Source organism: Mugil cephalus, chromosome 23 (assembly GCF_022458985.1).
Source record: "Mugil cephalus isolate CIBA_MC_2020 chromosome 23, CIBA_Mcephalus_1.1, whole genome shotgun sequence".
Lineage (NCBI taxonomy): Eukaryota > Metazoa > Chordata > Actinopteri > Mugiliformes > Mugilidae > Mugil > Mugil cephalus.
The window spans coordinates 7567838-7593282 of NC_061792.1; the positions used below are offsets into that span (position 1 = coordinate 7567838).

At 42.6% G+C, this 25445-nt stretch overlaps 1 protein-coding gene across 2 annotated transcripts in view; it reads right to left on the reverse strand.

Moving 5' to 3' along the window:
- LOC125000864 (interleukin-1 receptor accessory protein-like 1) overlaps positions 1 to 25445 on the reverse strand; it is a 244235-nt gene that overhangs the window by 44591 nt on the left and 174199 nt on the right. The gene's annotated exons all lie outside the window — the stretch shown is intronic.

Genomic DNA, 25445 nt, shown 5'->3' on the forward strand with positions numbered 1-25445 from the left:
TGGCGTTGGAGGGAAAAAAAAAAAAAAAAATGGAGAATCACAGAAAGGTGGCATACCTTGAGGGACGGAGCTAATGAAGCAGGTAATGAACGGACCCGCTTCCTAAAACATCAGCTAGCGCAGCTGGAGCATAATGGAGTGCAAAAACAAATGAGTCACTTATCAGCTAAGCCGTGTCTCGCCCACCGATGTTGTTGGCGTAAACAGCAGAAACTATTAATGTCCAACTCATTATAAGAAAAGACAAGTAACTCTTTGATAAATGGATGCAAAGGATCAGATGATTATTAGAAGGTTTAGGGAGCCCTTTTAGATGCTAATGGGAAAACGTCATTTTTGATAACACTCTCAACTTTCTCTTCACCCAAGAGCCTGGATTTAATTGTTAGGATTTGATGGAACTGATAATCAAACATCATTAATTATATAAAAATGATAAATTATTTGGGGAATGTGTGAGAGGTAGATGAAAGGAATAAATGATCCAAGTTTCAAAAGCACCTGCTCCTACACTTTCAGTTTGACAGGTTAGTAATATTCTCACAGACCTCAGCCCGAGAGTTCCCCAAAGAGCCACTGAGGACATTATGGACTGAAAACAAACTTCCTGTCATGTAAAATACATGTCCGAAGTTTCGGATAGGAAGCAGAGAAAGTATAAAAAAAAAACAAAAGGACAAAAAACCATTCATCACGGGTGAAATGGAGTGGCAGGTGGACTCCCTACTGGCCCAGCCCTGTTGTCCTCTGGTGTCCTGCTGCCAGGCTCCCGGCCTGATCTGGCTCACCAGCCTGTGCCTCCACTGGCCCCGGTTACGCCCCATCAAGCCGGGGAGCCACAGCCATGAGTCCCAGCGTGAAACACCCCTGTCTGATGGATATGTGTGTACGTGTGCAGCTTTGGACCTTGAGGGCGTTTCCGCCTCTATCAACACGGCCCCCGCTGAGGGTGACACCTGCAAATAACAGTTTAATAGCTGAGTAATGTCTCCGGCCTCCTACCCAGCTGTGCCGGGGCAGCCTGGTGGGCCCACGAATAGCCTTTTACATGGAGACACGGAGACAAGTCCACGCGCACATGTGGACGTGGACTGGATACGTGCACACGTAGTCACCGGCGTGAGCTGATAAAACAGTCAGAAGGCCGTAAAACTGGGGCACAAGTGGCAGCAGCCGGCCAAAGAATGGGCTTATACATCATACGTCTTCATACTCCACCTGCTCCTGACGCTAATGCTTTTCCTTCCATTCCAGGTATGCGAGTTCACTACAGGGGAATGATGCTGTACGGAGCATTCCTGCAACCTCAGACCAAAGAGCTTTGCCGTGGCAGAAAACATAGCTTTATTTTTTTTTTCTCAATTTAATCTATACGTTTTATAGAGAAGAACTATTAAAGAAAAATGATTCTGCCTGCGGTGAGTATTGATTCTACAATCTGATGAAATATTCCTATCAATCAGGCTACTGATTATCCACCTAGCCGGATTATCAAACAGCCTAAGTCAACTGCACACGCACTCAAGAGATGCTGGGGAGAATAAATGAAATTAAAGATTTTCAATTGAGGCATGTAAGGCTGAGTACAGTTTTTTTTTTTCCTTTTCGGTTTTTCTTTGCATGGCTACGTCTCTAAACACCCCAACAAAGATAAAAAAAAACAATATATTTTATCAGTGAGCACGCTTAAATCAGTCCCCCAGTCAGCTTTACTGAAACTGAAACCTTACTCTAGAATACTGTGTCCTGACAGACAAACTAAAAGGAATAATAAAATAAATAATAATAATGGTGAAAAAGAAAAGACATAAAAACATAGTTAATGGCTTTAATGGGAAGATGCAATTTTCAAGACAGTCCTTCATCTCTGTACTGATACATGATTATGAAAAAAATAATACCCAGGTTCTGTTTTCCATAATTCACACTCTTTAAATAAGGCATTTTTACACCTCCTCACCAGACAAAACCACCGCTATAAGAAGTACTTTAACCTGTCTTCTCTGAACCATAATGTGTGCAATTTTGTGTGCATTCTTTAAGACTCTGCTCTCGCAAAATGAGATGACACAGTCACTGATGAAAGCTGCCATTCAGTCAAACCTGTTGTTCCGCACTCAGCTGGAATGAATATGTTTCTACAGTTTTGATAATGTTTCATAAGAGTAAAGTAAATAAAATAATAAAAAATACGAGTCTCTTCTAATGACACTCATAATCTTCTTAGTGAGCTCTTTATGGCGCCACAAAAGATGAATGAATCAATGAGTTAAGTGCTGCGTAATTAGCTGTAGGTCAATGGAATTAGCTTTGTTTTGATTTTACCCAGTAGGGGTGGCCTTTTGATGGAGCGTCCCTTAATCATGCAGAACTTTAAGACTTTGAAATAGTGTAAAGGTGAGGTACTTTTTACAAGTATATTAGAGAGAGTCTGGCAAACTAGGGAATGGACCGTCTGAGCTATCCCGCTATGCTGATTGGTTCTGGTCATGGGTGCCATGTTATATACATCTAACCAACATTCATCCATAGAGAAGTGGCAATAAGAGAGAATAAAGTCGGATTAAAAGCCTGACCCTGATCCTAACCCTAACATGCCACAGCCTAAGGCTCCAGCACAGGATCAGGAAAACATAGAGGAAACCCCACCATTTCCCTAGTGTAAAAAAACAAACAAACAAACAAAAAAAACAACTGAGAAAGTTATTGGAGCAGAATATTAAAAGGAAGATGGATGTCAGCTGATTCCTCAATGTCAATGTCTCTCTTTGACGTTTGTTAAGAGTTTATACAGGGAAAATAAAGTCATACCATAATAACATAACATGTACCTTGAGCTCAACAACACCACTTTACAGATGAAGTTTGAAGTTATCCAAGCCTTATGCTAGCTAGTTATCTAGACTAAAGGATTAGAAAAATAGCAGCTACCATTATATATATGGGAAGTCATGTGTGCAATTTATATCCATGTAGATAGACAAATTGAATTGACATGTAACTTTGCCTCAGTTACTACTAAATTATTATGGCTAGCGTGCTAATGTTATAATGCTAATACTAATGACAACACCTAATAACAAAACTAGCTTAATTTTCACAATTTCTGAGTATTTATAATTTTTCTGACTAACTTTTATTGGCGATGGATGAACATGGAGACTGAGGAGAAGGTAAACACAGCTCCATGACTGATGAGATTGGGCTACAATGCATTTTACAGATTCATTAAGGATATTTAAAGGAAGTAGACGCTGGGATATTTAAGTGAGGGCCTTTTACATATTGACAGATGTTGGGGATAACATTTATAGGCCCGTTGATGATGAAAATAAGACATTTATTTCAACATAGCACATCCGCCCTGATAGGGTTACACTGTAGGATCTTTTCTCCGAGATATCAAACATGGCGCCCATGATTTCAGTTGGCCAGACTCTCTCTAATATATGACTCTGCTCGAGTGGCCATTCAAGGAGCTGCAGTTTTCGGTTCTTCATGCACTTTTTGCACAAGATAAGTAGCATGGACACACAAAAGACAAGAATTTAAAGGACATGTAAAGGATTTTATATATATATATATATTGTAATTATCCAAGCTGAGAGGAATGACCCTTTGCAGTGACTGACCGAGTCACTGATGATAATAAGAACATGACTCATCTTACTGTATGCAGGATAATGGGTTCTCTGGCATTTCCTTGTGTAATTTGTGCCTTTTTTCAACCAGTCATGCAGACTTCAGACCAAAGAGGCACAACGCAGGGTTCACCCATCCCTCGCCCAGCACATAAAGAACACCGGCTTAATTGTTACAGACAGACGGATGGCAGGGTCACAGCAGATGCACGCACTTAGTACTAAAACCACCACTGCACCACTTGATCTTGATGTTGCCGTGATGTTAAAACCTCACAGACTGACAGCAGTGAATAATACGGGTGAGCGGAGAGAGGAGAAGATAACGTTCTGGCCAATCCTGGCAGAGTAATTAGCGAGGAAAAGAATGAGTAAACCGGAAATGAAGACGAGGAATGAAATAGATTTGATAGCTAATCAGCAAATCTTGTGATTTCTAGCAAGTGATAATTACCCCCCTGTAATTTCGCCAAGCTGCGTGCTCCTTCCAAACATCATGATTATTAAAAACTGAAGCAACAGAGAGACGGAGAAGGAGTGAGAGCGCTGCTTTACATCTATGGCTGTCAGTGGGAGCTGAGTGGCATTCATCCTCCCTTTTGCTTTCACCAGGCTGGTCAGTAAATCACCGTGTCTCTTTCTTGCCTTTCCTGCCTTCTGCTGAGGTCAGCTACGAGCAGTCCAGACGTAAGGAGGAGGCATCCATCACTCCTTTATACGTCCAAAGCTTCTGCCGCTTAATGCAGCCTGAGATAGAGCAAAAGACAATCCAATCAACCGGCTGAGATTCAATGCAGCCACGTTCCCGTGATTTCGCTATTTTCAGACTCAAAAGTGCAGAGAGTTGCAGAAAGAGGCTCTCGGCAGAAGAGCAGAGAGACGGTGGCTGCACACCGCCCGCGTCGATACGTTTGGGGATGGATGCAGGTGAGTACGGGCGAGTTAAACACAATGTTTGTCGAGGAGGAAATGATTTCCCGGGAGGCCGTTCTTTAAATAGAACGCGATTTGAGCGCAAACGCAAAATTGATGAACGTTCTCGTCGTGTCGCGTTGAAAGAATTCCCTTCACATGGGGAGGGCTGGAACTGGAACAAGATAAATTTGGAGCCATTTTCTGGAAACAGCCCCTCAAGACTAATAGGACGTTCTGAGCGAATTAATGCCCACTGCGTCGTCGCCCTCATTCTTCATCCCTCCACTTGTGTGTGCGTCGTCAAAAACAAAGAGCAAGGCCGTCAGCGTAAACAGTTACGCTTACCGGAGCCAACGGAGCTGAAAACAGGCTATTAGGCTTGGTTTGGTTTGCAGAGATAATCTCCTATCTACCATTTGTAAACCCTCAAAGTTGATGGTTAGATGAACAACTGACAATGAACTCGACGGTCCTGATCACAGGCGATCGCACATGACAGCTCTGCAGCTATTAAGACTGGTTGAATGTGAAGCCGAGATGAAAAAGCCCAGATATTAAATGTCAATTGTAACATCGTTATTAACCAGAAAACATATTACTCTCATTTTTTTGAGCCACCTGTTGGTGTGCACCATTCTCTGTGAGCCACGGTTGGCAGCATTTTTTAAGAAGTTGACTACATGGTTATCTAAGACCAACCTTGCTCCCGACACGAATGAATCAGAGTGCATTCATCAACTCTCACAGTTTCAGACCGTAGGAGTCGACAAGTGGAGCGTTTAGAGGTTGATTCTGCTCCTTAATTAAAGGCTCCAAATACAAACAACAATGTCAACAATCAAATGTCATTTTGAAAGAGGTTTTTCTTTTTCTTCCCCTTTAAAATTGTAATATGGGTTCACACTGAGGGACACTGAAGTTTGCCTGCGCGCATTTGTTTGTATTCTGCAGCAAGGACATTAAGATTCAAATCATGCCTGCCTCCCATCTTGATAAATGGAAAGAGTCTGCAAAAACTTCCCTAAATGGCCCTCTGGCATCGCTGGGGAATAAATTGAGCTAATCAAGGGTGGCCTCACAATCACTGCATCCACAAAGTAATCAAAGAGTTGAAAAGGAAGCACACTGTGCATGTAGATGTAGGTGCGTGTGCGGATGTGTGTCAGTTTCAAGATATCTCCTTCTCCGGGCACTAAAAGCCACTTTGGAGCGTTGTGGCCATAAATGGAGCCCCCCCCCCCCCTCCCCGTTCATTGTACGTGCGCGTTGTCACGACGTACGTAAAAAGCCTTTCTGTCACAGCTGCACGGAGGCGGTAAGCACACCGTCGAGTGTCGACATTAATAACCACCTCATTCAGCTGACAGGCCGCTCAGGGCGACCCCGGAGAAATGTAGATGTGCTCGCCCTAGGTGAAGACGCGCGGTAAACTAAATGTTGACACTCGATAAAAATGAGCTCTTCTGCTCAAATGCCTTCTTCGTGTCAGAATGGAACCTCGGTGGATACAAGCAAACGACTGAGAAGGAGATGACTTTGCAAAGTCACAGTTAGCTTAACCCTCCCCGCTCCATCCCCATGTGGGTTATTCTATTCAAAAATGAAACAAGGCCAAATAACAATCTATTCCTCTGGGACAGATGACCGTGGAATAAATCCTGGGATTTTTTGGCAAAAAACAGCACACCTGGTTTCCTTGCTAATGGGCACACTCGCACTCGCTCCAAAAAGTGTTTCCTGCAGCCAATTTAAGGACTGGCGAGGGTATTCTCAGAGGTGGCAATTGTAGCAAACAAACAGCGAATGTGTATTGTGTGTGTTTCTTTGACTGCTTCTCCCTGTGGAGGTGAAGCTGAAGCCTGATGGATAACCGCTCTGCCCGGACGCTGTTCTTTTCCACAAGCTTGTGTCCCGTCCCAAAGGGGTGGCCACATAAAACTGGGATGGGGAGGCAAATTCTACGCAAATTCCGCTTGCTCCTCTTCTCATACATTTTGAAAAACAGGACTGAATGGTCCTTAAAAATGGTCCTTAAGTTTTGCTTAAGCTTTTTACCTGACTTTTATGGCAGATTTGCAAAAGGACAGTCCCAAGAGGACACACTTGAATTTGCGCCAGTGTTACAGACATGCACATACCCTCCAAGCGGCTTTTAGCGCCCTTACCAGATCACCCAGTTTTAAGCATCAACTAAATACGCAAGTCACCTTCTCAACGGTCATCAAAAAAACAATCAGTTCCACTAAACCAACAGGAAGTACTCCGCCGCCGCATAATGAAAACGTGACATTGAGGTCCAGCATGGGAAAAAGTCACAGAAAACCGAACCGAATCGTGCTCTCCAGAAGGAAGGACAAATGCAAATCTTGAATTTGAAATGGAAAGTATGTCTGAAGCTACGACCTCAGCCGAGTCCAAGTTTCGGTCCGTGAACGAAGGCAAATGTTTCTCAAATACCTTCAGCTGGGGATCTTACAGCTCTAAAGGGCCCAGATGTATCGAGTCGAGTTAAAACACAAGGACATAAGTCTGCATGTGGTACGTAAAAAAAAGAACTCTGTTTTCCTCCTGTCTCACGCTAACCAAAGTGGCCTAAGTGCTCCGTCAGTCTCTTGAAACGGGAGCTGGAGAACAGTCCATTGATGTAATGGTTTGATGATGGGAACATTACCGAGGAGACTGAGAGAGGCTTTTGCAAAACGCGACGGGCCATAATCCCCCTGTTTGTAACAACAAGAGGGTATATCAAGACTATATCAGACTTGAAACAACTCTGCCGTCTCCTCCCTCGCCCAGTGAAGTGCTCTTGTAAGAGCTCTGAGAATGGAGGGAACTGAAGCGAGGGAAATAGACTTGCATTTGGAAAGGAATTACACAGATATCCTTTTGGATATCCACTGTTCAGAGGGCGACCAAATCTATGTTGGGATTAAACGCGATGAACCTTCACAAATCTCTTCTGAATGTGCCAGTAGTTCTTTAGATTTGCTTTCCTTTCCCCGGGTGCAGTTGGATAATTTAGAGTGTTCCTATTCACAAGCTAATATATCACGTTTTCATACCGAGGTGCGCTGATAGTCAGTGGCGGACCTCAGGAAATACAATTTCCTGTTTGTTTGCGTTCAGCAAAGAAAATGAATGTATTGTGCACTGTGTTTGATTTACAAAGAATAAGCAAGACAACGATCTGCACACACATACCTACAACTCACTGACCACTTTTGATTGTTCACAATCCCCGCCTCCACTTCCTTCTTTTGCTTCATCCCTCCTTCACTGACACTCGGCGCATCTTATCTGTGTCAACCCATGCCTCCTCCTCCTCCTTCCTCCTCTTGCACGCCGCTGCCTCTCCTGTTAAGAGGCGGGACCACTGTGAGTGAACAGGCCCTTCCTCTGTGCCGCGCTGATAGAGCCTTAATCTGAAGACTGATGCTCGGGAAGAGGCTGATTAAAGGGGACCGATGAGAAAGAGGCCGGGCCTTATCATGGCGGGTGAAAGCATCTCAGCTCTCCGGGCTAATTGACCAGGGAGCGAGTGGCCAGCTGCTAGGCAGAGATTGGGTCACCTGATGGCTCCCCTTTCACACTGTCACTGGGTGTACTTTTACGGACTCTCTCCCTTGAGTGTGCTCCGGTTTAATGAACTCGACCTTGCGATCCACTGAGTTCCCTTAAAGCCAAGCTCCCCTACCCTGCGTGAATGTAATTTTTGAACACTCAACGGGAAGGGGAGGGGGGGGTAGCCGTCCAAGAGCTACAACACAAGGTAAAAGGATTAATTGAGATTAACAATGGGGGCTTGTGAATCACTCACGGGATCTCTGATACAAATGCCTTGTTTACACAGGAACAATTCCTCATGACACCCCCTTGATATTTGCACGAAATTGCTGAGATAATTTACACAACGTGTCCAAACCTTCGGGCCTCATGACAGCGTGGGTTTGGACAAAAACTAGGGCAAGAAATTAATTACTTTTTCCTTTGGTTTTCTCCAAGCTGGGCTCCGAGTCTTCCAACTAAGAAGCAACACCTCTGCAGAGGAGCAAAAATATAACAATACAAGCCCAAAAAGCGTTTAAGGAAAGGTAACTGGACTTGTAGAGTTTTTTTGAAGACGTTTCACCACTGGGAAGTTGAAAGACCATAAACTGGTGCCACTACTTTCCATTAATGGCTTGGTACTTACCTGTCAATAAGGGGGCAGGGGGAAATGTGTGCCCAAACTACCTACCCTATGAATGGTGCTCTAACAAAGCAATTGTCGGTGGGAGCCTCCAGTCTCAAGGTGACAGAAGTTAAGACCAGGGACACACGTACGAAAACGATCCAGTTTTCGATCCGGTTTTCCTGTGGCGTTGTCTTGTCGATCCATTGTGAAGGGTCCCAGCAAGGGTCAATATCTGATGCAGCACCGTCACAAGCCTGTAGTCCGCCATCGATGTTGTTGTTGCTATGAGACGTTGGGGGCTAGAGGAACCACACAGGCTCCGTATTTTTCTTTTTCACCCTGGGACCTGGATTCAAAAGGGTGTGCCTCCAGTCTCAGGAAGATCTGGGTCTGTCATTGACGGCAGGAAGAACCTGCAAAACTCGGATTTGTGTAAACGTGTCCGATGGCAGCCCCTAACAATGTAAGTCTTCTAGATGAAATTATTTTATTTTATACGTGTTGTAACATGTCTGTCACTTTAGCCTCAGGCAGTAACATGTAACCTAACTTAGTAATTGGTTATATCAACAGATATTGGTGTTCCTTTTTCTTTACTGTACGTACAGTTCAGAGATATGGGAGTATTTCTTCCATTCTCTGCAACTCCTTGTATTTTACATTGTTACTCCCTGGCAGCTCATGTATAATTAGGCCTTGAGAGGAGCGTATTGGACATGAAATGAGAAAGCTTAAACCTCAAATGAGGCGAGGAGCTCTGTTCTACATGCTACCAGTGTGCGAATCCCGGCCCCTTGTCGTCCCTCCACCCTTCCAAACTGCTTGCATTAGCATAAATCTCTTGTCAGACAGCCAGCGGGATTCAGCAGAAGTGTGACTGGAGAAAGGGAAGGCAAAAAAAAAAAAAAAGTAAAAAGAAGAGTGCTAGACCAGCATCAGGTCTGAGTGAGAAAAAACTAATTTCCCCAACCCAGATCTGCACCACAAGCAGAACGGATGCAGAGCCCCTTAAACGTGCCAGGTTCAAGCCCATTTCAATATTCGCTCTTCAGCAAATCTAATACCTGTGACATTAAAATAAAGCTGCTTTTGCCGGATTTGAGGTCTAGCTTCCCTGATAAGATCAACAGGGCAAGGCAACACTTGAATACTGACAATGAAAAACTGCCCGTGGGTGCACTTCAAATCCAAAGTGAGACCGGGCACGCATGCCCCTTGAAAACACAATTTTGAGCATAAAATCCTTGTTAACGGCTCGATCAGAGAACTGATTACTAAGATTTTGTGCTACGGGTTGCTAAGGTAAAAAAAAAACAATTTCATAAAACAGTGAGACGCAAGAATATGATCACAAATGCATGACCCAACTATCTCAGGGTGCAAAGTTGCACATCCAGTAAAGGTTAGATTACTTTGTGAAGCAGAGACTTTGAGAGTTTGCGATGTCTGTATCATGCTCGGTAAGAGGCTTTTTAATAACCCGTGCTTTTTGCGTGAATGTCTTCCATGATAACTGCTGAGTTCTTCTTTCTTCTTGCGACTATATATTTTAAGGCGAAGACCAACAATTCCCTGGTTGCTGCTGAAAAGTGCAAATCAGCAGGAAATCCAGAAAAAAAAGATATCAAAGATAAAACTGCCAGAATTCTCTGATTTAACAAGCACACTGCTGTATGTACCCTCCGACTAAACCTGAGTGATAGCTGCTGAATAAAAATAATGAAAGGCATGGGGATACCCGCAGAGGTTTATGTGTCCGTTTTGTATTCACAGAGGCACTCAGTTCTGAAAAGAAGTCTCATCCCACCCTTTCCACACCGCACTTAGATGGAATAGTGTATTTTTACTCACTGTTTGTGCCTGCAGTGCTTCTTTTATGGTGAGGATAATTGAGTCTATAAAGAGAAATGCATCACCTGAAAAGCAGCGGAACAATTCATTACCTGCCATGTACTTTTCCATAAATTCACACACAAGCATGTTTGTCACTTACCTAGGAGTCTGTTTGTGAACCACGAATACCCAGACACTTTAATAATGTCATTTGACTTTCCATATATCACTGTTAGTGTTACAAAACTTTAAATTAATTCTCGAGAACGCACTGAAAAATAACACTGGTATAATTAAGGCGAGCCAATAATATCGGATTTACTTAAAGCCCTGAAGCTTTAACGGGAGTGACTGAGAGACACTGAGTGAAATCTCTCAATAAACTCAGGTGTTTAAAGTTTTTCTGCCCTGAGGCAAGCTTAATCACTACACCAGGAGGGTCATAGTACCTCTTGGATTAAAGTTTTTCATCTTCGAAATGTCACTTTTCTGGGATTTGAAGTAAAGAAAAAGAAGAAAAACGGACCAATGTAGATATTGCATTATTTGGTTTACTAAGATCACAACAAGACGGAGAGATAAAAGCTGAGCTACAAGAGTTTTGAAGAGATGCTGCAGAAATAGTCATTCAAGGACTTATCTGATGCTTTGTAATGGGTGTAGCAATGATGATGATGATGAACTCTTCTTATAGTCTGACCAGAAGTCACTATGAAATGGTTGTATGTGTTGACATGGCCTCCAAATTCACTAGATCCCAAACTGATAAGGTAAAAAACATTCTGTTGCGAGACACCACAGGGCACTGTCAGAGGGCTCTTGCCAATGTCAGGAAGGTGGTCGTAATGTTATGCCTGATTGGCGTATGTGTGCACAAATTCAGGATTTTTTCATTCAACCTTCACGTGAATACCCCTGCTGCACTACATCACATCCAATACAGCAAGACAATAACAAACCAGAGCCTGGCACTGTAACCAATCACAGTGGCTGACTGTCATAAACGACTTTATGGCTACTTGGTTTTGTAGTTTGGCTTCAGCCTGCTGATACAACAGGACATTAAGTGATGGTTTACACAGCAGACAGCGAGAAAAAAAAACTGGCTCTGGTCAAATGAGCATGTTTTGCAATAGGATGACAAACACGCCGCAAGAATTACAGAGGCAGAGACACTAAAAGAGACAGACATTAAGAATTAGAGGTACACAGAAGCTGAACGAAACAGAAAAAAAAAGAGAAGGAGGGAGGGAAGGAGGGAGATGCTTTGCGTGGTGTAAATCACAAGGCCCGGAGCATGGTGCCAGGCGTGCCAAACAGCTGTTTGGTATGCAGTGTGTAAAGCCTGTTCTCTATCGGAGCTGACATCCCGGGCAGAGGAATTATGATGAGAGATGATTGTATCATGACTGTAATTGTAAATGTAAATCCTGCAGCGCGGGCACTCTCTTTTTGTGCATAACGATGAGTTGCCCATACAAAATTTACATTCCACTTCATATCGTGCGGCGACTGCATTACTTTGACAAACAATAACCATTGACAAATGAATAACATAAAAGGAGATGATTAACTCCAGAAAAGCAATCTGGGCAGATAATTTACGCTGCGCTCATGTGCCGAACCATCCTCTGGCGGCACTTGTTTTTTTTTTTTTCCTTGTGTATGTATGTGTATGAATATTGCAGCAGAGATTTATATTGTCAACAGTTAGCATGCATGAATACCAACGCATTCACTTGTCTTTGCCATTAGAGCACTTCCAGTCTCATACTAAAGCTCATTTTTCTTTTATTACAGCTTAAAATCTCCTAATGCCTCGGTTTCTGTCGAGCTAAAATGAAATGCCGCGCGTGATGAACAACTGCTGACTCCTCTCGCGAAACAAAACACAACATGTGCCCCGCTAATTAGAGCAGCTTAATCGCTGGCCAATGGTGATTATACATGTACATGGACAGAATAGAAGGTATGGTTTATCTCCTCCTGTATGGACCCCCAGAGGCATCCATCTCATGCAGGCAGGCAAGGAGACTCCACGTAGCGCTTGATACAGCGACCACAATTAGCATTCACAAATAGCTGTGTTCTCCTGCTCATTTTTTATCAGCTCAAGAGGTAAACGAGCTAACAAAGTTGGCTCAAATTAGCCTAATTAAAGAAGCTAATTGATCCCTTTTCTTTTTATGTTGCTCTTTGTGTCTGTGGAGACGACCGCGGCACCGGGGAGGTGAGTGGAATTCCACTGATGCTCCTCACGGCGTTTCAAATATGACATTTGTAATTCTCAGTAGCGTCATTGCTTTGCGGAAGCGACCACTGTGGGCGACTTTTATTGAAACGGCTTTTTAACAAACAAGGAACAAAAAAGCATTTAGAGCAAAAAGGTGTGCTTTGAGGACCAATTAGTTTCACCGCCGCCATACTCAGACATCTGAAATGCTCCGCACGGCCACACAACACCAAGAGGTAGTATTAGAAATGTACTTCTTTCTGGGAAAACATTTCTATCTTTTCTCTATCAATTAAAAAAGAGTGTATTTGTAAATTGTTTGGTTGGATAATTATTCTCAGTGCCTACGTCTGGTTATCAGAACACAACATGATTTTCCAAAATAACGCAAATTATCTGTAAATTAATCTAGTTAAAATGTACAGCTTGGGATATCTGGATTACCGTAACTCCCCAATGGAGAAAATTCAAAGTGTGGCTGAACGCTGGGAAGTTGCGGCTGCCATTACGGTAATGATGACACACCGCTGCTGTTGGCTGCAGGTTGGGGAGTGATGCAAGACCAGGGAACCCCAGGAAGAGAGGTTTGTTTAGAGGAATTTGTTGGTAAAAACGAAGTTAGTTCAACCCTTGAGATGTCGCAAAGGTCTTCCAGACAAAAGCAGAGCTTCCCAGTGTTCAGCCACACTTTGAATTGTGTCATTAGAGCAAACCACTGTGAGTTACGGTAATTCAAACACCGCCTGCTTTAATGGATCCGTTCAGTTTAGTAGTCAAAATGCAAATATTCAATGTTACCATCCCAACAGTAAGTCTTACAGGGAAAGTAATCGATTACTGCGAAAAGCAATAAGGGAAAAAGTGAGAAAAAAAAAGGATGTTTTCAAACAAAACCTCCAGAATGGATATGTCAATGGTATCTATCACAGTCAAGGCAACAAAAGAAAAGAAAAGAAAAAAAAAAGACCCATTCTATTCGTCCACCTTTCTTTCTGTCCATGTCCTCTCCCAATAAAGTGATTGGCAGCTCTGGTTAACTATGTGACCCAGAGTCCAATTACATGGAAGGGGTTTGAAGTATATGAGTCCGATTACGGGGCCTATCTTCCCAGAAATAAGGACTCTGTCACCGGGGAGCTCCGGGCTTCACAGAACCAGCCAAGCCTGGCCGCGAACGAGAGAGGTATTCTCTCCTCTGTCACTTTTCATTGCCGTGAAGCGTCCGCTCTGCATGCGAGCAAAGCAACCTGCAAACAGGCAGCGTAGCAGAAAATGCAAAGGCACAGCCTGTTATTTACATTTCTCAAACACACGAGCAGAAGCCCGCGCACTCTTTTCTCTCCTTTTCAGGTGACTGCACATCCACGCATGTTCGGACATCAAGCCACCTAGTTTTAACGTTAATAAACTGCATTTCAGAGGAGCTCCATCTCACTTCCCCAAACACAACATCGAGTGAACACAAGCATTAATAATGCAGATCCCATCACAGTGGTTAGTCTTATCTACTTATAGAAAATGAAGCCCATAGCATACTGCACCATGAATACTAAAAAGCTATTATTGCTTTCAGCTGTGGTGAGTCCCAGTGAGAACTAAGACAGTGGAGGTTTGGGGAAAAAAAAAAAAATCTGAAGGATAATTTGTTTAGAGCGTGAGGAAAACAAAAGTTTCACTTAATTGTACTCCTCTGGTGAAGCTGGTGCCAAGGTAAGTGCGTTCCATGGATATATATATATATATATTACCAAAGAAAAAGGTATTCTTTTATAATTAGCATGCTAATGTGGAGTGGATTTTGCAGTCATCCTTTTGAAGAGGCAGCAAAATGTGTCCTGATTTGAGCGGTTGACAAGACTAAATAATGCGCGTTGCTGGACGGAACAAAAGCAGGTTTGCATATCTGAGAACATTTTCTTCTCCTGTCAATGACAAGGTAACGATCGCTTGCGCCTCCTTGCTGACACGCCAGTCAGCCTCTCAGCCGCGAGAGTATCCTCTGTGTACTGGCACCACTGGGGCCAGAGGAGGGGGGACTTTCAAGTGGGGGCATCGAGTCAGGGCTAAAGCCTTCCACCGACTCCCCCGGCTCTGAAGCTTAGGCTGCAGAAAAAAAAAAAAAAAACCTATCTGTGTATGAGTGTATGTTCATGTGGGAGGGGTGCTCGCTGAAAGGTCAAGAATCGGCCCACATCCTCCCCCGAATGGAGGAGAAGAGAACAGAGAGCTGGGTGCTATTTGTGGATGGTTGACTGTAGGAATACAGTAAACAGCGTGACAGCATGCTCTATTCTCAAACTCGTGTATTTGCAATAAACATCTATGCAGATACAACGCGCATTCATTAACATCCACGAATTGTGGAAAAAAATTACCTCTGATAGTGGTGCATATGTGCAAAAGGAAAATATACAGTATATTGGACATTAGAGATCGATACATATATTTTTTTTCCCCAGCAAGATTTACAGATAGGCTGTGGACTTGTGCAGCCCATACATTGCCTCTCCCATTTGTTATCATTGTGTCGTTTTCATCTTGTAAATGTAGGGAGAAAAAGCACTATCGGCTCCAAATATCAGCTCAGAAAAATCGGCAGCATGTATCGCCGATGTAAAAAAAAAACAAAAAACGATATCGGCCCTAAAAAATCCATATCGGTCCATCTCTATTGGGCGTAATGTTAACTGTTCCAATACTTACTTTATAAATAGTCTTTCACATTTAACAACTAACGAGCTAACATCAGCCACAACATTAAAACCACTGATAGGAGAAGTGAATAACACTGACGTGTACATTGAATTGATGTACCACCCAAAAACAGGAAAACCTGGCCTCCACATTCACTAGATCCCAAACTGTATCTATCAAGTATCTGCGGGATGATCCACAGAGACCCTTCCCTTCAAGAACCACCCCCAGAACTGTTTTAGAGACCTACGCAATATTAGGCAGGTGGTCATAATGTTATGCTAGATTAATGTATAGTGCTCATATGTTTAGTCCAGTGCAGCGTATGTCCTATAAAACAGCAGCTTTATCACAAATATAATTTGCCACATACACTGTCCAGTGGCTGTATTCATAAAAGTGCCTACATCTCCAGCTGTAAACACTCCATTCATCACCACTGGACTGCGGTAACAATTAAGAGTCTCAGTAGGATATTTCAGTACCTTCAACCCTAAAACTGAAACAATATACAACACAGAACACGCTTTTGTGATTTTTGTGACCCTTTAAAACAGAAGCCATGTCCCCTTTTGGTCCAACAGGGCACCACACTTCAACACTTACAGCGTACAGTAAAAATCTCCGCAGTCCTGGTCGTGATGCTTTGCCTCACATCACACAGCAAATGGTCCCATTACAATAATCTACTTCCTCGTGAGCAACTTTGTTTTTCTCGACTCTCGTTGTAATCTCTGCAAACCAGACTCCTATATCAATGCCACCCTGCATTACCACTAACACTCAACAGTGCTCTGGTAAAACATGAAATATAGTCTCATAAAGGTCTTATCAGCCAGACAAGTGGGCCTAAGAGTTCCAGACGAGTGCGCTCAAAGGCTCACGGTGAGTTTAAAGGATTTAATGATGTCTGGCTTTAGAATAATTTAGCTTGATGCATGCTACAGGACTTTTTGGTAAGCAATTAAACACTTGTCATCCGGTCCGGTAGCCAGGTAACGTTTCTGGAGAAATACAAATGTAAAATAATGCTGATACATTTTCAAAATCTTCTATGTTTGTGTTGGATAGGATAATTCAGTCAAATACAAACTCATATAGGGCGTCTCTCACAGGATCATGTTCAAACTGAACCAATGAAGAGCGGTCCACATGTGGAGAATACAATGCTGATTTGTTTTCACACCACACTATAATCAACAATGGACTCAGTTGGCTTCTAATTTAGCACATGAGACACCTTTTATGACAACACCCAGCCCGGTTAAATAGTGGACACAAACTCCAGCTCCTGCTGTCCAACGCTTTTCTGTTTACCTGTCGTCCCAATCCAGCTTTATTCATGTGGATTTTTCCTATAATCACTAATGTTTGTTTATCCTTTGCCTTACCACCCGCTTCTCCACTCAACAGGCACTATTCAATCAATTCACCACGAGGCAAATTAAAAGAAGAAACACAATTACTGCTCACTGAGATGATTTCTGTTCCTCTAATGGTTTGCTTTCATCCACTAATAACAGTTACGGAACAAACTCAGACATATGGAGATTTCTTTCTTTTTTTTTTTTTTTGCATTCTTCAATAGATACAGGCGCTAGTTTTTACTCAGCAGCACGGACACCAACATGACCAAGCAGTGACAACGAAGTTACAAGTGTGACATTATAAGGTGAGCAAAACAACAAAAGCAGTGTTTAAATCAAGCCGTATTGCATAATTAAGGTTGGCACAGCGTTCTTTGGAAAAAAACAAAGTTCTGTTTTAGTCACGGCCTCAGGCTGCCAACGTCAACAATGTGACCGAAAACTCAGGCTGCTGAAGTTGGCTGAAACTCCTTGGCACTGCAGTGCATCATTAAACAAGACCTTGATCAGTTTTTAATGCTGCAGAGAAACACGGTCACAGACAAGGACTTCTTATACAAGAAAATTATAGGCAAGGAGTTCGCTACAATGACCACAATTTTTTAAGGTCAGTTTGAAGTCAAATTTACATAATTTTTAAAAATTTGTTTTCACATATATCTATGTTGGTACACCAACGATATTCTCTAACAACAGAGAGCAGAACTTCCTGTGTGCTAGGCTAATGGCTAGCTTTTGTGCAGAGTGGAATATTGTGAATTTCTCATTGAGAGTATAGAATATTGGAATATATCACAATTACATAATATCACAATAATGTATCGTATCGTGACTCAAGTATCGCGATACGTATCATATCGTGAATCAAGTATGACGATACGTATCATATTGTGGAGTCATTGCCAACACCCATCCTCAGTAAGGACAATGCCGGACATTTCATTCATGTAGAATTACTGTGTACAATAAGGAATCTGGTCAAATTTCACTCTGCTGCTCAAAAAATCCAAAAAAGAAACTAGTTCACTTCTACTTCATAACTTCACAATGCAGCAACACCCAACTACACTGGTGGACATTCAAGTTTCTCTTTTGCTTGAGGCTCCGACAAATGTATTCGACATATCAATATAGATTTTCATCAAACACCTTTTTTTTTTAAAAAAAAAGGTGAAGGAGGAAATCAAAAATGTACAAAGAGCGACTTTCCAAAAATTCTTTGTGGTATTCAATATAATATTCAACAAAGGCACTATTGGGAGATATGGACAGCTACGAATTTCACAGAATATGGATTTGATAAATAATAATGGCAGTAAGTGTCTGCTGCATTACATTTTGACTGCACCATTCCATTGCCATGCCATTTGATAAGGAAAACAGTCTCCGTACCCTCGCCAAATATTGCTCAGGACCCTTAAACATCCGGCAATGCCCCTCAACCGCTGTGTGTACTCAGTGGTAAACAATGCAGGACTTTACTTGTAAAAGTCAGTTCCCAGGGGTGAATGTGAAGCAAGATGTTCCTGAAGAAAGGACAGGCTGAATACAGAGTTGGCCTCCAGAATCAATGACACACTTCAAGCCTTGGTATTCAATGGCATAGAAGAAATAATAGGAAAAAAATAAAAAATAAAATAAATGATATTTATATTCAAACAGAAACTGTGCTGATAGCTAGAGATATATGTTGTGTTTGTAATAATATTGGAGAACATTGGTGAGCAAAAGTTGTTACATGGGACTGGATTATTTACTATGATTTGCAGTAAAAACATATCACAGCTTATTGAGTCGTGATTATCAAATTTAACCAAATTTATCTGAGTGAATTTGCACCGCACTGATTTCACGAAAAGAGAGTATCAAATTAAATTAGACATGCTACGCAGAGTTTGGCAGACCGACCTCGGGCTCTGCTGAACCCTTATCCTTATGAATTACTGTGTTGTTATACCGTAATGCAACTGTAGTGTGGACTGCATTAGCCATGAACGAGCCATTTCCCTGTAGGCTATGAGATCACAACCCTCCTGTGAAACTCAGGGATAATCTGAATTTTCTGTCCTTGGGTGTACACCGCTCGATAAAGAAGTCCTTCAAATTCTGTCAATCTCTACCTGTGGCTATAGAAAATGCAACACAGGTATCAAAGCCCACCATAACTGCTGCCACTGAACTACACCCCGACATCTGCTTTTTATGAGCTTTGGTACACAATAAACTCACAATCAACAGCTAATCTAAATGAACGTTTATGCCGCTGCTTTTGCTCCTCGACGCTTGAAAAACCTGTGCAGGATTTGCGACCCCATTAAAGGGTCAATTTGTAGTTCTTGCTGGCTGTCCTCCTTGTGTATTTATGTTTTATATATTAGAGTCAGCGAGCCACGACCTTGGCACAAAGCTGGTGAACTCTGGGCCGAGCTGCAATTCCCTGTTAGTCACAGCAGGATGGTGGCGCGGAGCTGGCTAGATGACCTGGATGCCAAACGAGGCGCAAAATGTGGCGATGTATTGAGAGGCACGCTGAATTGCACCAAATGAGGTGGAGTTAGATGCCTTTGAAAAGGGAAAGGTACAGCGGCTGCATGAAAGAAGTCGACAAAGCCTCCGGAGTCAGAAAAGTGAAGAGGCCAAGGTCGAAGCCCTGTGGATTCTTTCACTTGCCTGTGTGATTGTGTTTTAGTCTTAGTGTGTTTAGCATTATGTTTGCATAACGATGTCTTCTAGAGCCTTTTGTTGGACTAAATTAGTCAAAGGAATCACCCGTTCAGTCAATTAGGAAAGTAACTCACAATACAGTGGCAAAAAGTGACAGTTGAACATGGAGATTAGCAGCATTAGCTTGAATCATAGGCTTTTATAGTGTCTAAATTGTAAAATTAATTTAAAAAAAATGGGAAAGAGCTGTTGTGTGATTGACTGTACCAACAGATTTGAGAAGCAGTTGGGGATATATTTTTTCTCCGACTGCCAAAGAAAAGAGAAGTAAATGGATCGCTACATTAATATATTTATAATATAATATATTAACTTATGCTGTATTTTTATTTTTTTACACCTTAGTCATACCTTAAGTTGCTTCTTAAGTTATGTTCTGGAGGGCTGTCAGATAAGTTTGTCGACGTTGTTGTTGGACTGTACACCATTGTATGGCTAGTTAGTTCTCAGTAAAGCTCTTAGCGTTAGCATCTTTCATTTAGCTACATTTATCACAAATGAAATAAACTAAAACTAACTGAAACTGAGGCTAATCCACTTTTTCAAATCCGTATTAGTTTGTATGGATCATTGTCAAGTCCAAATGTCCTTAATTTGATCTGATAATCCACTTTTTTTCCACCTTTTTTGGCACTCATGGTGGTGGCAGTGACGTCAATGCATAGCCTCTGTACACCAAGATGGACATTGCCAAAAAAATAAAAGTAAAAATGAAACAGTGAGCGACTTCACAATGGCTACGTCCATTTATGACGACACGGACACAGATGTGAGGAATTAGCTTATTAGATAAAGCTGCTTCTAAGTCAGTGGCTCATTCACTCATAATATCCAAGACCAAGACAGCTGAAACCTTGGCAAGGTGAAACAGATCACGCATATGTCCCGGGAGGTCCCGGTAAGTATAATAACACTGATGACCGGATCAATCTAAATCAATACCCACAACGAGCCTCCTTACGGTCCTCTCATTTAATCACTGCCTATTTTCATCTCCAACGTGAACCCGCGATCGCAAATTTTCGACGCTGCCACTTGATTAACGCTTAACTTTCCTCCCCCACCCTCCGTCACCGTCTACATCAGCTGCTATTGTGTCCTGTGACACACGCGCCCGGCTGGTCCACCTTGAATCGATAACCTTGCCGGTGTTTTAGCTAAAGTCACGGAGACCGTAATGGTGTTTAACAGCCCATTAAGGTGATGGAGACCTCTGCTACGGTGCGGGTGACATGTCAGGGTCAAGCTGCGACTGGGAACACCCGAGGGGGATCATGTTCACGCAGGCAAAATGTACTTCACGTGGAAGATGAAATCGTAGGGAATCCTTTCCCCGAAGACGACGCACGCAGTGGTTAACATGTACATTCAGAGCCTGGTGAAAGCTCGTCCCTAGCTCCTGTGCTAAACAACTCCTGGCTAAGTTTCTTTTATCTCTGCTACATTTGTTTCGTGACCTCGGTTGTATAAGACGCTTGTTCTCTATTGTTTGCCTCTGCGGTGAAATTGATTAACATTGGGCTATAATTGCAGCAAAGATTTGAGGACAAACATTGGGCACCATTATCTTTCACACTGTGTGACAAAATGGAGCCATAATTACTATCAGAAAACAACGCGGCCAAATCCAGTGGAAGAGCAGTCCATTAAGTTGCGCACGGGTTTGCACTTGCATGTGTAATTGGTGATTACCCCTTGCCGATCAAAAGAGACTTAACGTCGCCGGAGATGGCAGTAACACAGGAGGATGGAGAGGTGGGAGTATGCGTGAAAACCGGAGGAAAAAGAGCAAATAAAAGGTTAAGTCATATTTAAAATGATGCACTGTGTTACCTCTGTGTGAATGAACCCGTTATTAAAAAATCTGTTATTAGTCACTGATTATAATCCTCCTGTTTGTCTGTAGCATCTTCAAAGAAATACACAAGAGGCGATACCTACTTTTTAACAATGGTCTGCACTTTCATTTTTTTTTTTAACAAAAGAAGCTTCAATTTAGGTTCTGCAGATTTACACATACAAACACACGCGCACATTGCGCATTCAAATACACCACACATCAACTAATCCCACATGACACAAATACATCTGGCCGACAGGCAGATTTCACAGCCTTCAGAAGCTCCACCGACGGGGGAAACACCAGCACAACGCGCCGCAGTCTTTGGGTGTTTCTCTGAGATTTAACAGCCAAGTAACGCATAAATAGCGTCTGTTTATTTCCTGTCAACAGAATGTGCGGGTCAAGACTCGAACCCTGAAACACACACACACACACAAACGCGTACAGTGTCTAACGGACACAGACAGAGATGCTCAGGCTGTACGCTGCGCCGCTCGTTGCCTTTATGCGGGTTGACACACTCGTTTCGCTGCTTCAGGCGCTGACCGCATTTCACTACGGGGGGAAAAAAAAAAGATCTCCATGGCAACAGCTTCTGCAGTTTGTAGGTTGTAACGCGTGTAATGACATCATCTGACAACGTGGATCAGCGATACGTGCTGAAGCGGTTACCAATAATAGAAAAAAGAAAGAAAAAAGATGCTGCTCTGTTCACGCTGGAATCGAGCACATGATCGGGATGTTTGCATCTGCGGTGTTGACGCTTTAATTGTTGCATGTTCAGAGGGTCCCTCTGCTCACGGTCTGGACTTTGTTGTGGAATGCACGGTCAGTCGGAGTGAGATCAGGAGATTTGGCCAGTCAGGGATATTCCACATCCTCTCCATCCTAAACAGCTCTGAGGCTGCTTCAGCTCTATTTTTAGACGGTTGTCCTGCTGAAAAGATCTGCCTGCTTCTGTGTGTAAGAATGCTCCCTATACTCTCCGTGCACCCGTCTTGTTGCTTCAGTGTGCAGCAAAATCATTAATAAATGCAAGCGGCGGCCGCCGTAACAGGAGCACCTCCATGTTTGATGGATGAGGCGGTGCTTTGGGTCATCAGCTGTTCTTTTTTTTCTTCTTTTTCTTCTTTGCTAAAATCCTTTCAGTTTACGGTCATGATCACAACATTGAGACATTGAGAGAGGATTTTCTTCCCCCTGCGAATGAATTACCTCTCACCCACAAGATGTTCCAGTCTTCTAGGACATTTGCCAATTTCTATTTCTTTTTATTTTTTCTGTGCGCATTCATTTTTAGATCTGCTGATGTTAATCACACCAGCCACCCCTTGATTTCTGCCGGTCTTTGAATGTTAACACTCAATTATAATGACTGAAACTACTAGCTTAGTACGGATACAGTAATTCCTTTCCTTTTTAGGTAGCGATGTTCGATACCACAAGATTTTCTGTCCGATCCGATACTGAGATACGGATTCGGCGATACTGATTTGATACTTTGTGTAAATACACCATAATGTGTCTGGCAAACCTAAAAAAAGTAGTGTATTTTAAATGACTGAAGTATCAAAAGTATGGATATTTTGATTTGAGAATCATAAAAATCTGGTATCGGAAGTATCGATATTTCAGTATCAATTTGAACATCTCTACATCTTGGTGTATAATGGTGATGGAAGCCACGTTGCAGATATACATACAGAGTAACGGTGGTCTAAAGCGACCAGAAGGGGAAATATACGCAACGGATGCCTGTGAGAAAGGGTTCCTTTAATGTTGTGACACAAACATGGGCAAAGCAGCAAAAGGAGAGCTACACAAGAGGGAGCACGGATAAAATGTTGGGAGAGTCGAGATGAGAAGAGTGAAATATGGCAGGGAAGGAAGACAGAGAGAGAGATGCCACAAGCACGAACAGATGGCGGAGAAGAGATTCGAAAAAGAGCGATATAGTGAGTGAGGGAACGGCAGGCAGACAGAGGGAAAGAGAGAAGGGGAGAAAAATCTGGATCAGGCTGAAAAAGGCCTCGAGTTCACTTTGGGGAATGCAGTAAGTAGGACAGGCAAAACTTAAATTCCAAAAAATGAGACCCAAAAATAACCCAAAGGAGAACAAACCACTCAAGCCTGGGAGCTGTGCTAGATGGTCAGTCAAAACAGCGCTGGCTCGTCCACTTTGAGGAAGCGCGCTCTCTCCTACGATTCATAATCTACCTGAGGAGGAGCGCAAAAGGGGGGCTGGAATCTTAATGGTAATCTATGCAAATTTACCTACCGGGGGAAAATGACAAACAGCAACTATCTCCTCTGGAGGAGGCAGAATGCGGATTCATCCATATGTATGGTGAAATAGAGCTTCATCATTTACTGTAAATAACAGGGTGTGAAAGATAAGGCTTTTGGTCTGAAAACTGTCTCGCCTGGGGATCAAATCTGGCCTATAATAGGGCTGGGAATATCAATCTAAATATCAACAGTGTCGATACCAAAGCGGGAATCGGTATCGGATCGATACTAGCGTGGTGAGATCGATACTTTTGTAAGAGTTTTTCTTGAATACATCCAGCAAATTACTTATCACAGGGTTTAGTTTGCACTAATGGCTTTTTTCCCCCCAAAAACAACTGTGTGTAGTAAAGGGGGAAATGTTTAACTTTTATATTGTAATTAGTTAATGAAAACAGGTTTATTTGCCTGAAAAATTTGTATTTTATCATAACATAACAACTAACTAAAGGCAGATTTACGAAGTTATTCAGTGATCATGAAATTTCAAGTACAAAAAAAAAGTATCGGCATCGGTATCGGCAATACTAGCCCTGTATCGGATTGATACCAAAATTCCCAGTATTGCTCACCCCTAGCCCCTAAGATGAATTTGCAAAGTGTGAAAATTACATCAAAGGCATTAACTGCAATTTGATAATAAAAATGTCTCCTTTACTAATCTGTTCACTAACTGTTGCCATGTCTTAGTAGGAGTTGCTGTATGTGGCAAAGGAAAACAAAGGGTTAAATCCTATATACAACAGGAGCCTAGCATGGTGTAACTGCTGAGAACTCCATTTACATTTGTAGGAAGTGATGAGGGTTGAACCAGTACCATCATGTTGTTATATACCCCCAAGGCCAATAAAAAATGAACCCGTCCGTCACTCCTATCTCCTCCCTGCGTGCTCCTCACTGCTTTACTACGTGATCTCTAACCCAGTCGCCACCTCGCTCGCACACGTTCGCACATAAAGCATCCCAGGAGGTAAGACGCATCGGCCTCTCTGCCAGACGTGGGGGGAGAGAGTCTGGCAGCTGGCAGATTGACAGCTGTTGGACGAGCGTAGATGCGCCGCGTTATGCCTCCTGACAAGAATGATGATGCAGAAGATGCGATTCCGCGCCGGTCTCAATTACGACGGAAACCCAGCAGAAGTCTGGGAAAAAACACGTGTGAGTGGCACGATCTAATTTGATTCAGTGTTTGCCGTGTGTGCCTTCGGGGATGTGTGGGTTCTGCCTTTGACCTGATGAGTCATTCACTTCTGTGGATGGGAAAAAAAAATGATATGACCTTGTGTGTAATGCAGTGCATGCCCTTGATTTCTGTGCCCTGAAGAGAAGGTTTTTTAAGATAGGTGGCCAGTAATCAGCATGTGAAGGTTGCTCCTGGTTGGTTTTACTCCAAAATAAACTTTCAGATCACTATAGATGCTTGTTAAACTTAAAATGACCTTGACTGTAATACAATGTGCCCTGAGCTCTGCCTAAAGTCAAGCTTAAAACAGAATGATTTCAGACAGTATCTATGAATGGGAATAGCTGTTACCCAAGGCCAAACATCGGGGACTCAATGAGAAGAACTTCTTTTCCAACGTGGAGCTTTAACATATTTGGTCTGAATGTATAAAACACAAAGAAAGTGTGTGCACTGAGCTACAGACTTCACCCGAGCAATACCTTTCCACCTTTAACATCGGTTTTATTTATTTATTTTGTTTTCCCGTAGCATGACTGACGTTTAGCT